This window comes from Pan troglodytes, chromosome 8, assembly GCF_028858775.2.
Source record: "Pan troglodytes isolate AG18354 chromosome 8, NHGRI_mPanTro3-v2.0_pri, whole genome shotgun sequence".
NCBI classification, from domain to species: Eukaryota; Metazoa; Chordata; class Mammalia; order Primates; family Hominidae; genus Pan; species Pan troglodytes.
The window spans coordinates 125,621,026-125,635,919 of NC_072406.2; positions in this window are offsets into that span (position 1 = coordinate 125,621,026).

The window sequence follows — 14,894 nt, forward strand, 5'->3', positions numbered from 1 at the left end:
TAACAGTAAATTCATCATTTTACCCATTTTAAAATGTACAATTCTGTTGTTTTTAGTACATTCACAATGCTGTACATCCATTACCACTGTGTAATTGCAGAACATTTTCATCATTCCAAAAAGAAACCCAAATCCATTAAGCAGTCACATCCTATTTCCCCACACCCAACCCAGCCCTTGGCAGCCACTAATTTCCCTGTCCTTTATAGGCTTGCCTATTCTGGACATTGCATATAAATGGAATCATGTAATATGTGACCTTTTGTGTCTGGCTTTTTATAATTAGCATAATGTTTCCAAAGTTTATCCATGATGTCACATCTACTCAACTTACAATGATTTGGCATATGATTTTTCACTTTACAGTGGTGGGAAAGTGATATGCATTCAGTAGAAACTGTACATCAAGGTAAGGTAGGCTAAGCTATAATATTCTGTAGGTTAGGTATATTAAATGCCTTTTGGACTTAAGATATTTTCATTTATGATGAGTTTATCAGGAGGTAGCTCTACCATAAGTCGAGAAGCATCTGTGTCTGTCCTTTATAGGGCTGAAGAATCTATTGTATGGACATATCGGATCAGGTTGAGTCATTCATCAGTTGATGGGCATATGGGTTGTTTCCACTTTGGGTGCTATTAAAATGGAGGCTGCTATGAGCCCTTGTGTACAAGTTTTTGTTTGAACATATGTTTTCAATGATCTTGGGAATCTAGGAATGTAATTGCTGGGTTGTATAGCAATGCTATGTTTAATTTTTTTGAGGAACAGCCAAGCTATTTTCTGCAGCAGTTGCATTATCTTACAATCCTAACAACAATGTATGAAGGTTCCAATTGCTTCACATCCTCATCAACACTTGTTATTTCCCTTTTTAAATTTTAGCCACCCTAGTGGGTGTGAAGTGGTATCTCATTGTAGTTTTGATTGGCCTTTCCCTATGTCTAATGATGTTGAACGTTGTTCTCAAGTGCAATATGGACATTTGCATATTTTCTTTGGAGAGATGTCAATTCTAGTCATTTGCTGAATTTTAAATTGGGTTGTCTTTTTCTAATTGAGTTTTAGGGGATTTTTTATATTCTGGATATTGAATCCAATATATGATTTGCCAGTGTTTTGTCTCATTCTGTTTTTTGTCTTTTCACTTTCTTAATATTTTCTTTTGGTGCATGGAAGTTTTTAATTTTGATGAAGTTCATCCAATTTTCTATTTTTTTCTTTTGTGACTTGTACTTCTGATGTCACATTTAAGAAATCCAAGGTCATGAGGTTTTATACCTATGTTTTCTTCTGAGAGTTTTATAATTTTAACTTTTATTTGTAGGTCTTTGATCCATTTTGAGTTACTACAAATTAATTCTTTTTCATGTGGATATTCATTTGCCTCAGTGCCATTTGTCTTTGATTTGTTTTGCTTTGTTTTCTTTGAAACAAGGTCTTGCTCTGTTGCCTAGGCTGGAAGGTAGTGGTGTGACACTGCAGCCTCAACCTCCTGGGCTCAAGCAGTCCTCCCACTTTGGCCTCCCAAAGTGCTGAGATTACAGATGTGAGCCACTGTACCCAAGCCCATTTGTTGAAAAGACTATTCTTCCCCATTGAATAGTCTTGGCACCTTTGTTGAAAATCAATTCACCAGAGATGTATGGGTATAATTCTGGACTCTCAATCCCATCCCATTTATCCATGAGGCTAGCATTACACCCATACCTCACCGTTTTCATGACTATAGCTCTGTAGTAAGTTTTGAAATCAGCAAATATGAGGTTTTCCTCCCAGTATTGTTTTAGCTATTTTGTGTCCCTTAAAATTCCACATAAATTTTAAGATCAGCTTGTTTATTTCTGCAAAGAAAAAAATGTCACTGGAATTCTGATAGGTGCTATGATCTGAAGGTTTCTGTCCTCTCCTTCATCCACCCTCCACCCCACCTCCCCTGCAGTTCATTTATTGAAATTCTAACCTCCAAATGATGGTATTCAGAGATGGAGCCTTTGGGAGCTGATTAGGCCACGAAGCCTCTGTCCTCATGACTGGTATTAGTGCTCTTAAAAAAGATAACTCCCAGAGCTAGCTCTTCCTTTCCACTGAGGACACCGCAAGAAGGCCCCATCTATGAGCCAGAAAGTGAGCCCTCACCAGACATTGAATGTGCCTTGATTTTGGACTTCCCAGTCTCCAGAATTGTGAGAAATAAATTTCTGTTGTTTATTAGTGACCCAGTTTATGGTATTTTGTTATAGCAGCTCAGATGAACTAAGAAAATAGGCATTGCATTAAATCTGTAGATTGGTTTGAGTAGTATTTCCATGTTAACAATATTGTCTTCCAATCTATGAAAACAGGATGTCTTTGCATTTATTTAGGCATTTTTAATTTCTTTAAACAATGCTTTATAGTTTTAGTGTACAAGTCTTAGGTTTCCTTAATTAAATTTATTCCTAAGTATCTCATTCTTTTTGATATTATTGTAAATGGAATTATTTTCTTAATTTTATTTCCAGATTGTTCATTGCTAGAGTATAGAAATACTACTGATTTTGTATATCGGTGCAAAAGTAATTGCGGTTTTTCCATTGTTGAAATTTGCCCTTTGATACCGGAATACTATTCTTAAATAAATGTGGTTATGTTATACAACATTTTAATGCACATTTCTCACTTTATGTTTTTGCTAATGACTTATTACTTGCTATTTTATATTTATTTTAGACTATGGAAATGATATTAGACAAAAAACAAATTTGAGTGATCTTATTTGAGTTCAAAATGGGTCTTAAAGCAGCAGAGACAACTCACAACATCAATGACGCATTCGGCCCAGGAACTGCTAACAAATGTACCGTGCAGTAGTGGTTCAAGAAGTTTTGCAAAGGAGAGGAGAACCTTGAAGATGAGAAGTGTAGTGGCCAGTCATTGGAAGTTGACAACGACCAATTGAGGGCAATCGTCGAAGCTGATCCTCTTACAACTACATGAGAGATTGCTGAAGAACTCAACATCAACCATTCTACGGTTGCTGGGCATTTGAAGCAAATTGGAAAGGAGAAAAAGCTTGATAAGTGGATGCCTCGTGAGCTGAGTGAAAATTTAAAAAATTATCATTTTGGAGTGTCATCTTCTCTTATTCCATGCAACAACAAAGAACCATTTCTTGATCGGATTGTGATGTGCAATGAAAAGTGGATTTTAGGCCGGGCACTGTGGCTCATGCCTATAATCCCAGCACTTTTGGAGGCTGAGGGGGGCAGATCACCTGAGGTCAGGAGTTCAAGACCAGCCTGGCCAACATGGTGAAACCCCATCTCTACTAAAAATACAAAAATGAGCCAGGTGTGGTGGTGCACACTTGTAATTCCAGCTACTCAGGTGGCTGAGGCAGGAGATTCACTTGAATTCGGGAAGTGGAGGTTGCAGTGAGTCGAAATCGCACCACTGCACTCCAGCCTGGGAGACAGAGCAAGACTCCATCTCAAAAAAAAAAAAAAAAAGTAAAAGAAAAGTGGATTATATACAACAACTGGCAATGACCAGCTCAGTGTTTGAACTGAGAAGAAGCTCCAAAGCACTTCCCAAAGCCAAATTGCACCAAAAAAAAGTCGTGGTCACTGTTTGGTGGTCTGCTGCTGGTCTCATCTACTACAGCTTTCTGAATCCTGGCAAAACCATTACATCTGAGAAGTACGCTCAGCAAATCAATGAGATGCATTGAAAACTGCAATGCCTGCAAGCCAGCATTGGTCCACAGAAAGGGTCCAATTATTCTCCACAACAATGCCTGACCACACGTTGCACAACCAACGTTCAAAAGTTGAATGAACTGGGCTATGAAGTTTTGCCTCATCTGCCATATTCACCTGACCTCTCACCAACTGACTACTACTTCTTCAAGCATTTTGACAACTTTTTGCGGGAAAATGCTTGCACAACCAGCAGGATGCAGAAAATGCTTTCCAAGAGTTCGTTTAATCCCAAAGCACAAATCTTTATGCTGCGGGAATAAACAAACATTTCTCATTGGCAAAAATGTGTAATGGTTCCTATTTTGATTAATGAAGATGTGTTTGAGCCTAGTTATAATCATTTAAAATTCACAGTCCAAAACCACAATTACTTTTGTACCAACATATATATATATCATATATTTTATATCTATATATCATATATAATACATATTCTGCAACTTTGCTAAACTTGTTTGTTAGCTCTAATAGTTTATTTTGTGCATGGCTTCTTTGGGGTTTTCTACATATTAAGATCATGTCATTTTCAAATAGAGGAAATTTTATGCCTTCTTTTACAATCTGCATGGCTTTTATTCCTTTTTCTTGCCTAATTGCCCTGGCTAGAACTTCCAGTACCATGTTAGATGGAAGTACTGAGAGCAGGCATTCTTATCTGGTTTCTGATTTGGGAGGAAGCTTTTAGTCTTTCACCACTGACTATATTGTTAACTATGGATTTCCATACATGCCCTTAAGGTTGAGGAGGTTCCCTTGTATTTCTAGTTCATTGAACTGTACATTTCTCCCCTCTATTCTGTCAGTTTTTGCTTTCTATATTTTGGGGCTCTGTTAGATGTATATTATTTATAACTGTTACAATCTTCTCATAAGATTGACCCTTTTATCATTATATAATCTCCTTCTTTGTCTCTTACAACAATTTTTGCCTTAAAGTCTATTTTATCTGATGTTAGCATAGCTATTCCAGTTCTCTTTTGGTTACCGTTTTCTATAATATCTTTTTCTGTCTTCCCACTTTCAACCTATTTGCTTCTTTTAATGTAAAGTAAATATCTCATAAACAGCATATAGTTCTACCAAACCTTGTCTTCTAAATGGAGACTTAAACCAATTTTCTTTCAAAGTTATTGTTATGGAAAGGCTTTCATTTTGCTATTTGTTCTCTAAGTCTTATATCTCTTTTGTTCCTCAGTTCTATCATCACTGCCTTCTTTTGTGTTAAGTAGATATTTTCCAGGATACTGCTTTGTTTCTTTTGGTATATCTTTTGGTATATATTTTTTCTTAGTGGTTGCCATGGATTTTATAATTAACATCTTAATTTATAACATTCTAGTTCAGATTTATACCAACTTAGCTTCAACAGTATTCAAAGTCTTTGATTCTATATTGGTCTGCTCCTTTTTTATGTTGTTATTGCACAAATTACATCTTTGTGCATTGTGTGCCTATCAACATAGGTTCATAGCTATTATTTTGTGCAATTGTTTGTTTTTTAAATTATATAGGAAAAAGAGGAGTTACAAACCAAAAATAGATTGATACTATTAATATGTTTTATATTTACCTATGAAATTACCTCTAACAGTTTTCTTTATTTCATTGAATGGATTTGAGTTATTATCTGAAAGACATTTCAGCTCAACAGGCTCTATTTAGTATTTCTTCTAGGGAAGATCTACTAGTGACTAATTCTTTTCATTTTTGTTTATGTGGGAATATCTTAATTTCTCCTTCATTTTTGGAGCATAGTTTTGCCAGATATAGAATTCTTGGGATAGTTTTTTTTTTTTTCCTCTTTCAGTATTTTACATGTATCTTCCCAGGGCCTTCTGGCCTCCATTGTTTCTGACAAAAAAATCAGCTGTTAATCTTATTAACAATTGCATATGGTGAGTTGCTTCTCTCTTGTTGCTTTCAATATTCTCGTCTTTGATTATACAATTTGATTATACTCTGTCTCAGAGTGGATCTCTTTGAATTTATCCTATCTGGAGTTTGTTGAACTTCTTGGTGTGTAGATTAATATTATCATCAAAATTGGGAAATTCTCAGTTATTATTTCTTAAATATTCCTTCTATCTGTCTCTCTCTTCTCTCCTGGGATTCCCATTATGCATATGTTAGTTTTCTTGATGGTGTTCCACAGTTTTCTTAGGTGGTTCACTTTTATTCTTCTTCTTTTTTCCTTTCTGTACCTCAGGCTGGATTGTCTTAATTACCCTATTTTTAAATTTGTTGATTCTTTCTTTTGTCTGCTCACATATGCTTTTGAGTGCATCTAGTGAATTTTTCATCTTGATTATTGTACTTTTAAACTCCAGAATTTCTATCTGGCTCCTTTCTAAAATTTCTATCCCTTACTGACATTCTCTCTTTGGTAATATGTAATTCTGATGTTTGTGTGTGTGTGTGTGTGTGTGTGTGTGTGTGTGTGTGTGTGTGTGTGTTTTCTGTACATGATTTCCTTTAGCTCTTTCAGCATGTTTACAATAGTTGATTTAAAGTCTTGGTCCAGTAAGTCCAACATTTAGGTGTCCTCAGGAACTACTGATTGCTCTTCTTCCTGTGTATGGGCCATACTTTCTTGTTTCTTTGCATGCCTCACAATTTTTGCTTTTGTGGTTGAAAACTGGACATTACAGTGTGGCAACTCTGGAAATCAGATTCCCCTCCCTTCCAGAGGTGTTTTTTATTTATTTTTATTTTTTTATTTTTTAAATTGCTGCTTGGTTACTACTTGTTTGTTTAATGATGTCTCTGAAGTAATTTTGTAAAGTCTGCATTTTCTGTCATTTCTGACTACTGAAGTCTCTGTTCTATTAGCTTAGTAGTCAGCTAGTGATTGAGCAGAGGTTTTCTTAAATGTCTGGAACACGCCAGGTGGAGTGGTTTATGCCTGTAATCTCGACATTTCGGAGGCCACGGTGGGAAGATTGCTTGGGTCCGGGAGTTCAAGACCAGCCTGGGCAACATAGTAAGACCCTGTCTCTACAAAACAAACAAACAAACAAAACCCAAAATAGCCAGGAATGGGGGCACACGCCTGTAGTCCCAGCTATGCAGGAGGCTGAGGTGACGGAATCACTTGAGCCTGGAAGTTGAGGCTGCAGTGAGCTATGATTGCTCCACTGCAGTCAAGCCTGAGCAGAAGAGTGAGCCTTACCTCAAAAGAGAGAGAGAGAGAAATGTCTGAAACAAACAAATGAATAAACAAAATAAATCTTCTGGTCTTTGAAAAGGAGCTTTGTGTGTGTGTTGGAGGATACCCTCAGCACTCAGCTAGGCAGCTGACAACTCTACCTCAGCCTTTATTCCCTACTTATGCCCCATTTGAAGGTCAGCCAGAGGTAAGAACTTAGGCCCTCCTCAGGTCTTTCCTGAGCATATGACTAGCCTTGGGCATGCATATGGTTTTCTAGATTCTGAAGAAAGTTTCAGAACTTTCCAAACCCCTTATTTACCAAAGCATTTTATTGCCTAGCTTGGTTTTGGTTAGTCTATTGTTTGCCCCAACTGATAGCAGTGACAAAATATAGAAGTATAAGAGAAGGTCCTTTGCCCTAAGGAGGTCACAATACTTAGGATGAATGGAAATTCTTAACAAAATCTTCTGCTTCTACATAACAGTAAAATATTACACCCTTCCTTCTGCCTTTCAGACTTTCTGCCCTCCTCTCTCTTCCTTCCCCCATCCTCCCTCCCCCACTTCCTTCTCTCCTTCCACAAATGTAAGATGTGCTAGGCACTGTCTACACAATGAAAATACAGCACTAAACAAAACAGACTTGGTTTTTACTCTTAAGAGACTTACAATCTAGTGGTTGAGTCAGAAATTCAAAAGCATTCACAAATGATGAATTACCATTGAATCTAGGTAATAACAGAAGCTTATGATCTAAACTCAGAGGTCATGAATTGTATCCTTAAAGAAAAAAAAAAAAATAAACACTTGGCCAGGCACAGCGGCTCACGCCTGTAATCCCAGCACTTTGGAAAGCTGAGGTGGGTGGATGACCCGAGGTCAGGAGTTCAAGACCAGCCTAGCCAACATGGTGAAACCCCATCTCTATTAAAAATACAAAAATTAGCCAGGCGTGGTGGTGCATGCCTGTAATCCCAGCTACTTGGGAGGCTCAGGCAGGACAGTTGCTTGAACCCAGGAGGTGGAGGTTGCAGTGAGCCAAGATCACGCCACTGCACTCCAGCCTGGGTGACAAAAAAGACTCTGTCTCAAAAAAACAAACAAACAAAAACATTTAATGTAGATTAAGAAAGGGAAATAAGACTTATTCAAGAGAAGAAGTAAGGGGAGCGTTCAGGAGGAAGGACCAGGAGATATGCAAAGGCCGTGGGACAGGAGTAAACGTGAGAGAGGGCCATGGAAAGCAGGCCAGTGCACTGGGCGCTGAGAGGGAAGGGAGGCAATGGTACAAGGTGGGAGTTAAAAAGGAACAGAGCAGGCCCGTGCCATCCAGGGTTTTTTTTTTTTTTTTTTTTGAGATGGAGTCTTGCTGTGGTTCCCGGGCTGGAGTACAGTGGCATGATCTTGGCTCACTGCAACCTTCACTTCCCAGGTTCAAGCAATTCTCCTGCCTCAGCCTTCCGAGTAGCTGGGAGTACAAGCATGTGCCATCACGCCCGGCTAATTTTTGTATTTTTAGTAGAGATGGGGTTTCGCCATGTTGGCCAGGCTGGTCTCGAACTCCTGACCTCAGGTGATCCACCCACCTCAGCCTCCCAAAGTGCTGGAATTACAGACCTGAGCCACCACACCCAGCCTCCATCTGGGGTCTTGAGGTACAGATTTGGACTTTACCCTAAAAGCAATGGAAGCTGTAATAATCATAATCCCCAGTGGGAGAAGGCTGTCCACACTTATACTCTGAGACTCCAATGTGTCTCAGAATGTAACTTTTTTCCTGTAACTAATGTCAACTTACCTTGTCCCTCCACTGCAGGGGAATAAAAAACAACAACAACAACAACAGCAGCAAAAAACTCATACTTGACATTCTTAATTTAAATTGAATTTAAAAGAATCTCTTTAAGGTTAATTCTTTGGGGCAAATATTTGGTCTTTTCAGAATGTGATCTCAGTTAATTCTGGGTTTTTCTCAGCCCATCTTCAGCCCTTCTCCCTGCGACAGCCTAGCCTGTCATTGTTGTGGTAGCTGTTTGTTTGTTGTGGCGGGGCTCTGTTTCACCCTGGCATGATGGGACAGGCACGTCCAATGGGCTTCTCCTCCTTATGTCACTCCTTGCTCTCACCAACCTTTCCAGAGATGTTTCCAATCCCTGGTCCCTGGTGGCTGGTACCTGCTGAGGTGAAGCTGGGCCCCCTGGTTCCTGCCAGTCCTCACACTCTCTAGCCTCCTTTCTCTCCCTTCCCTCCCTGCCTCTGGTTTCATGACCATGTGATAAGCCAAACTCTTGGGAGTTAAGGTTGGACCATCAGACGTGGTCCCTGCATTCCGATCCAGTCATTCGGATGGGTTGCTTTGATGCACCCCATGCTCACGCCCATGCTAGGATAACTACTTTGTTCCAGTCTGCCCAGGAATTTCCGGTTTTAAAAGTGGAAGTTCCATGCCTGGGAAGTCCTTTGGGGTTAGGCTATTCAAATTTCTTGGTCTCTCAACACCTATTTCTCCTGTGGCCGGTGGCTGGAAGTCAGGTGGCCAGGGTTAGGAGTTACAGAAAGAATATACACTGCTCCAGATAAGGAAGTAAAGTGGTCCACACTTAGTCATAAGACTTCAATGTAGATTTCATTCCACCTTGCTGAGAATACATAACATCCTCGCTTGTATATTTGCCAAAGAAGAGGCGATTCACAGCATAAATGAATTTGATAAAAATAAATAAATAGATCGCATGCTTTAAAGTGTAGGGATTAAGTAGCTAAGCCTTATGCTGAAGTCAGAAGAAAAACAAGAATCTTAGGTCATGTATCTAAGTTTAAACAAACATCATCTAATTCTTATTTATTTGGATAACACTTTGGAGCAGCAGCAAAAAAGTCAAATGTTACAGTTTCGGCATCAAAAACATATGTAAAGAAGCTGTTACTAACCCACGCAGTTGATGGGAACTGCCCTTTTGGAAGGGGTACGGAAGAATGCCTTTGTGCTGCGGAGTTTTTATGTTCTTGACTTACCAGATCAAGGACAGATGTGAATGTATTTTCAACTTCATAACCAACAGGGAGTATTGCAACCTAAGCAGCTGGGGAAGAAAGCTGTGTATAATACAACGTTCTTTCTAGAAACTGACTTTTATTTTAATAGGCAAACTGGGAGCCATTGAGGGTGTATATTTTGATTCACTGGGAGAAATATGGTTTGGGGGTGTGAGATGGGGACATCTTGGAGTTTCTCCTGGTGTTAGGAGAAGTCCCTTTTTGTCCCTGACAGAAGAGGTCCCTCTTTAAATTAGTGCCCAGCTGTGTTTTTTGTCAGGGGCCCAAACCTGGCAGGAACACAATTTGGAGATAGAATCTGCGCGTAGGATTACTAGGTGCCAAGTCTCGTGCTATGCTCTACATGTGTTATGTCGTTTGATTTTCAGAATGATCTTTTGGGAAAGGTATTGCAGGTCCTAGGCCCTTATCCAAAAATGCTTGAGGCCTCATGTGTTTTAAAATTGACCTTCTAGGCTGGGTGTGGTAGCTCCCACCTGCAATCCCAGTACTTTGGGAGGCCAAGGCCAGCGGATCACTTGAGCTCAGGAGTTTGAGACTAGCCTGGGCAACCTGACGAAATCCCATCTCTCTAAATAAAATAATAAAATTGATCTTTTGGCATAAGAATGATATAATAGACTTTGGGGACTCAGGTGGGGGGTGTTGGGAAAGGTGAGGGATAAAAGACTGCATATTGGGTACAGTGTACACTACTCAGGTAATGGGGGTACTAGAATCTCAGAAATCACTAAAGAACATATCCATATAACCAAAAGCCACGTGTACCCCAAAAACTATTGAAATAAAAATAAACATTAAAAATTGACCTTTATCCCCTTCAGATTTTAGAAAAGGAACAATACGGGGCATGGACCATACATTATGTAACACCACCAGCCACCCATAGGGTCTGCGGTAGCATCCTTGGATCAAACACATTCGTATTTTGCATGAAAACTATAAATATTTACATTTGGTGTGACAAATAATTCTAATTTGTATTATATCAGTTCAGGTCAGACTTCACCACTAAATGAGTTTTAGTGCCAAACTTTTGAAAAAAAAAAAAAAGAAGAAGGCCTTTTCTGTTTTCAGAACTTTTTGGATTTCAGAATGACAGGAAGGAATTTTGAACCTGTATTATCATTAATGCCCAGTCAACAGATCAGGAAACTGAGATTGAATGTGTCCATTATTTGCTATATCTCGCTGTCTTCTAATTTTCAGCAACTGTTTCAAGATTTACTCCATCTCTTTTGGGCCAATACTCAAATCTTTTTTGAATCTGAGTTTAGCCACTCCAGGCTTTGGCCCAGCCCCTGCCAGTCCTTCTCCCTGGACTCACCAGCCGGCTGCTGTGGCTGTCTCCAGTGCCCAGCTGGGTTCCCCACCCATCGACATGGGGACTTGCCTTCCTCTCTCCCTTGATCTAAACCTAGTTCTTTCTCCTTGTCTCCTCAAAAAGGAACATCTCTGGGCAAACAAAAGGCAAAAATATGGTTCACTTTTACTAAAATGAAACACTTATGGACTCCCCTGCCTGGGACTCCCACCATGGGTTGGGAGCTGTTACTGGTGTCTCCAGAACATTCTGCATCTGTCAGACAGTAAATGTTTTGAAGGAGCAGGGAAGGCGCTCTGTCCAAATGCACACATACGTAAGAAACACTGGCTTGCAGGTGGTTCAGAGAATAAAGGAGTCAAATGGTCGTAATAGAGGCGGGTGGGCCTTGCCATGACTATGAGTTGCACATGGGTACATGCAGGGAAGAAGTATTTGCAGGTGAGGCCCAGGTGAACCCTGCATGCAGGCAGCAGGTGGTAAGATGGTGAGTTGGGTCCCTTCACCCATGGGAGGGAGTGTGGGTGGCTGAGAGTAGGGGATGGCAGAGTCCACATCAGCTCCTGCTCAAAACCAGAAGCATCTGTGATTGTTGATGCCCTCTCTTTCCTAATTTCTAGCCAAGGGGAAGTGAGTGGTCCAGAACCAGGAGGTCAAAGCTATGGAGGAATTAGGTGGGTGTGCGGGGCTGGGCATGGTGGCCCTCCCTGCTCTGGCTGGGATGCTGTTCTGCACGGTGATGGATGACTGCTGGCTCCTCAATGAATCACCAATTACCAGCTAACAGGGGTTTGTGGGCCCTTGCTGGTGGCTCTGTGGGGCTGCAGAGAGTTGGGGAACCACCAAATTTGACTTCTGCCTCTTCAGACAGCTCGTGGCTGCCTTTCAAGAAGGTAAAAAAGCTTCACTATTCGGAAAGCGAGTGGCCGAGAGAGCTAGGGATAGAAGAGCAAGCAAGCTCAATCACGCCTAGGCAGAAAGAAAACTTTTGCTGAACTGCAGAAGTTCTGTAGTTTACTTGGCTCCCCCGCTGACCCAGCTAATGTTCTAACTTTCAAAGAACCAGGTAGGAGTCTGACATGCTCACGGAGAAAAGAGACAGAAAAATCAAATCTTCCCTGAGAACTTTTAAAGTTACTTTCTTCTCTCCATTTCTGAAGGGACTTGGGTCCAAGTTCTTGCCCAGAGAAAAATTGCTCCTGAGAGCTCAGGGAGTGCAGAGAGAGCGTGTGCTTGGGAAGATGCCCCCAGGGGCAGAGGGAATTCTGATGAGGACCCTATAAACAAGGGATGATGCAGATAACAAAACCCCACCCTGGCCCCCAATGGCTCTGAGCCAGGCCCTGTGCTGAGGCTGAGTGTGGGGAACATTATGCTTTGTTATCAATTCTAAAACAAGACTCCACTTCATATTCTGATATCACCAACATTTGGATGTCTCTTACAATTCATGGCATGTCAGCGTTAAATCCTAGTTTAATTCACAACATTTTTTTTTTTTTACTTTTTCCAGTGGTATTTAAAATAATAGTGCATTTTATCACCTGTGGCACCTTTGATTTCTGCAAGTCGGACTATACCCTATCTTACATATGAGACCTGGAGAGGTTAGGAAACCTGCCCAAGGCCACACAGCCACTATTTGGACTTGAAACAAGGTGTATCTGGCTCTCAGTCACTGGCTTTCAGTGGGACTAGAGCTGGAGGTCCCATCCTTGCAGGAAAGGGAATGTCCACTCTCCAGGCAAGCATGAGGAGGGACGGGGGGCTTGCAAATCTGGCCCAGCCTGCTGGGCTACTGAATGGGAAGTGCGGTGATGGGACACCGGCAGCACAGGGCTGGTCTCCGTTTCCTGCACACAAGATTCTGTTTTTGTCACTGCTTAGCTCTTAAGCATCTGTTAGTTTTCAGAATCTGCCTCTGAGTTAGAGTCACTTTAACTCAGAGTAACCACATTATCAAAGAAAAAAATAATGGGAATCTTTTGGATCAAGAGTGACTAATTCTTTCAGGGAGGCAGTGTGGAACTGGAAAGAGGCCAAAGATTGAAGTTTGGTACGTCCGGGTTTGAATCCTGATTCTTGCTGCTAAAAGCAAGCTGGCAAGTTGCCTAGACTCTCTGAGCCTCGGTGTTTTCATCTGTAAGATGGGAACAATGACGCCACCTACCTGGAAGTACTGCTGTGAAGATTTTGTGTGTGGAAAATGTCCGGGGCATGGTAGGTGCCTGTTAATCAAAGTTACTATTTTACTGTTGTTCTTATATCTTATCCTGAGGATGATGATGATGATGAAGAAGATGATGAGGATGAATGGACCCAGCAGGGCCTTCTCTCAGTTGTCACACATCTCTGACACTCTCCCCTCCTGGGGCTTGGCCACCCCTGTCCACTTTGCTCCCCAGTTGCTGGGTGGATGTCCTCCCTCTCACCCTCCTGGACGGAGGTGCAGCCCTGACTGCGATCCAGGCAAACCCTCTACAGGCCCAGCATGCCCAGGCTCTGGCTCCCTTTGAGAATGGCCCCTTCTGTGAAGAGGTGGCTGAGAGGGGCCGTGACGGTACCTTTAACGCCCCCAGGGGCCGGCTCCCACATGGCACTTCCTCCTTCGTTCATTTCGGGCCTCTCAACTCCCAGCTTTTGTGGGTTAAGGGGCAGCACCAGAGGAAACAGCAGTGACAGCCTTGCCCAATAGTGTCTGGGTGTTGTTCACACACTGGGGTTTCCTACTGAGGGATGGAGGGCACTCAGCTTCCCCCATGGGGTCCTTGGGAGGTTAAGTTGTAGCCCTTTGCCCAGGTGCTCCCAGCACCCCGACATACCTAATGTGCCCCCAAGACACTCATGCAAGTTGGAGTCCACAACTTAGGCCCCTACTTGGGACCCAAGTATACAGACAGTTACCTCTGTATTCTGTCAACCTCACCACAAGCCAACAGAGACCCAGAGAGGTTAAGTGTCAAGTCCAAGTTCACACAGCCAAGATGCAGACAAAGCCTAGATTTGAATGGCCATGTGAGCTCTGGCCCCTTCCTATACCCAGTGACTCAGGTGAACTGGCAGGATAGCTGTTGTTTGCCATAGAATCTGGGCAAGGCTTAAGCAGCAGAAAAGGGGAAAGGGCCATTTGGGGAAAAGAGCTCAGGGAGAAAAAGCAGGGCTGGAAACCTGCCTGCTCGGGGACTGTGGCTGCTTTTCTGAGGACAGAGCTGGGCCCTCAGCCCGCCTCCAGCCCAGTGCAGGAGGGGGCTGGGAGGGCCCCTCATGTTCCTACCCAGCCTTGCACAGGCCCCTTTGGGCTTGCTCCAGAGGAAGATCCTGAATGGCCTGGCTGGAAACTCCCACAGATCTGCTCAGGAAGGCTATCATCACAAGAACTTTCTAGAAAAGGAGGTCCCCATTGCTCCCTTTTAGCCAGAGCCTAGAGCTCCACTCCCATGGATGGTTATAAACCTGACCAAAGAAGACAGGGGAGAGTTTCAGGAATCTCATTCCAAAAATAGCCATCAAATTTCAAATTCCAGCCCACAGCAAGCAGTACAAAGATTCATATCCGCTCCCGTGATGTCTCTGGCTGCCATTCCCTCCTCCCTTTGTCTGGGATTCCTGCCCCTGCCCCCG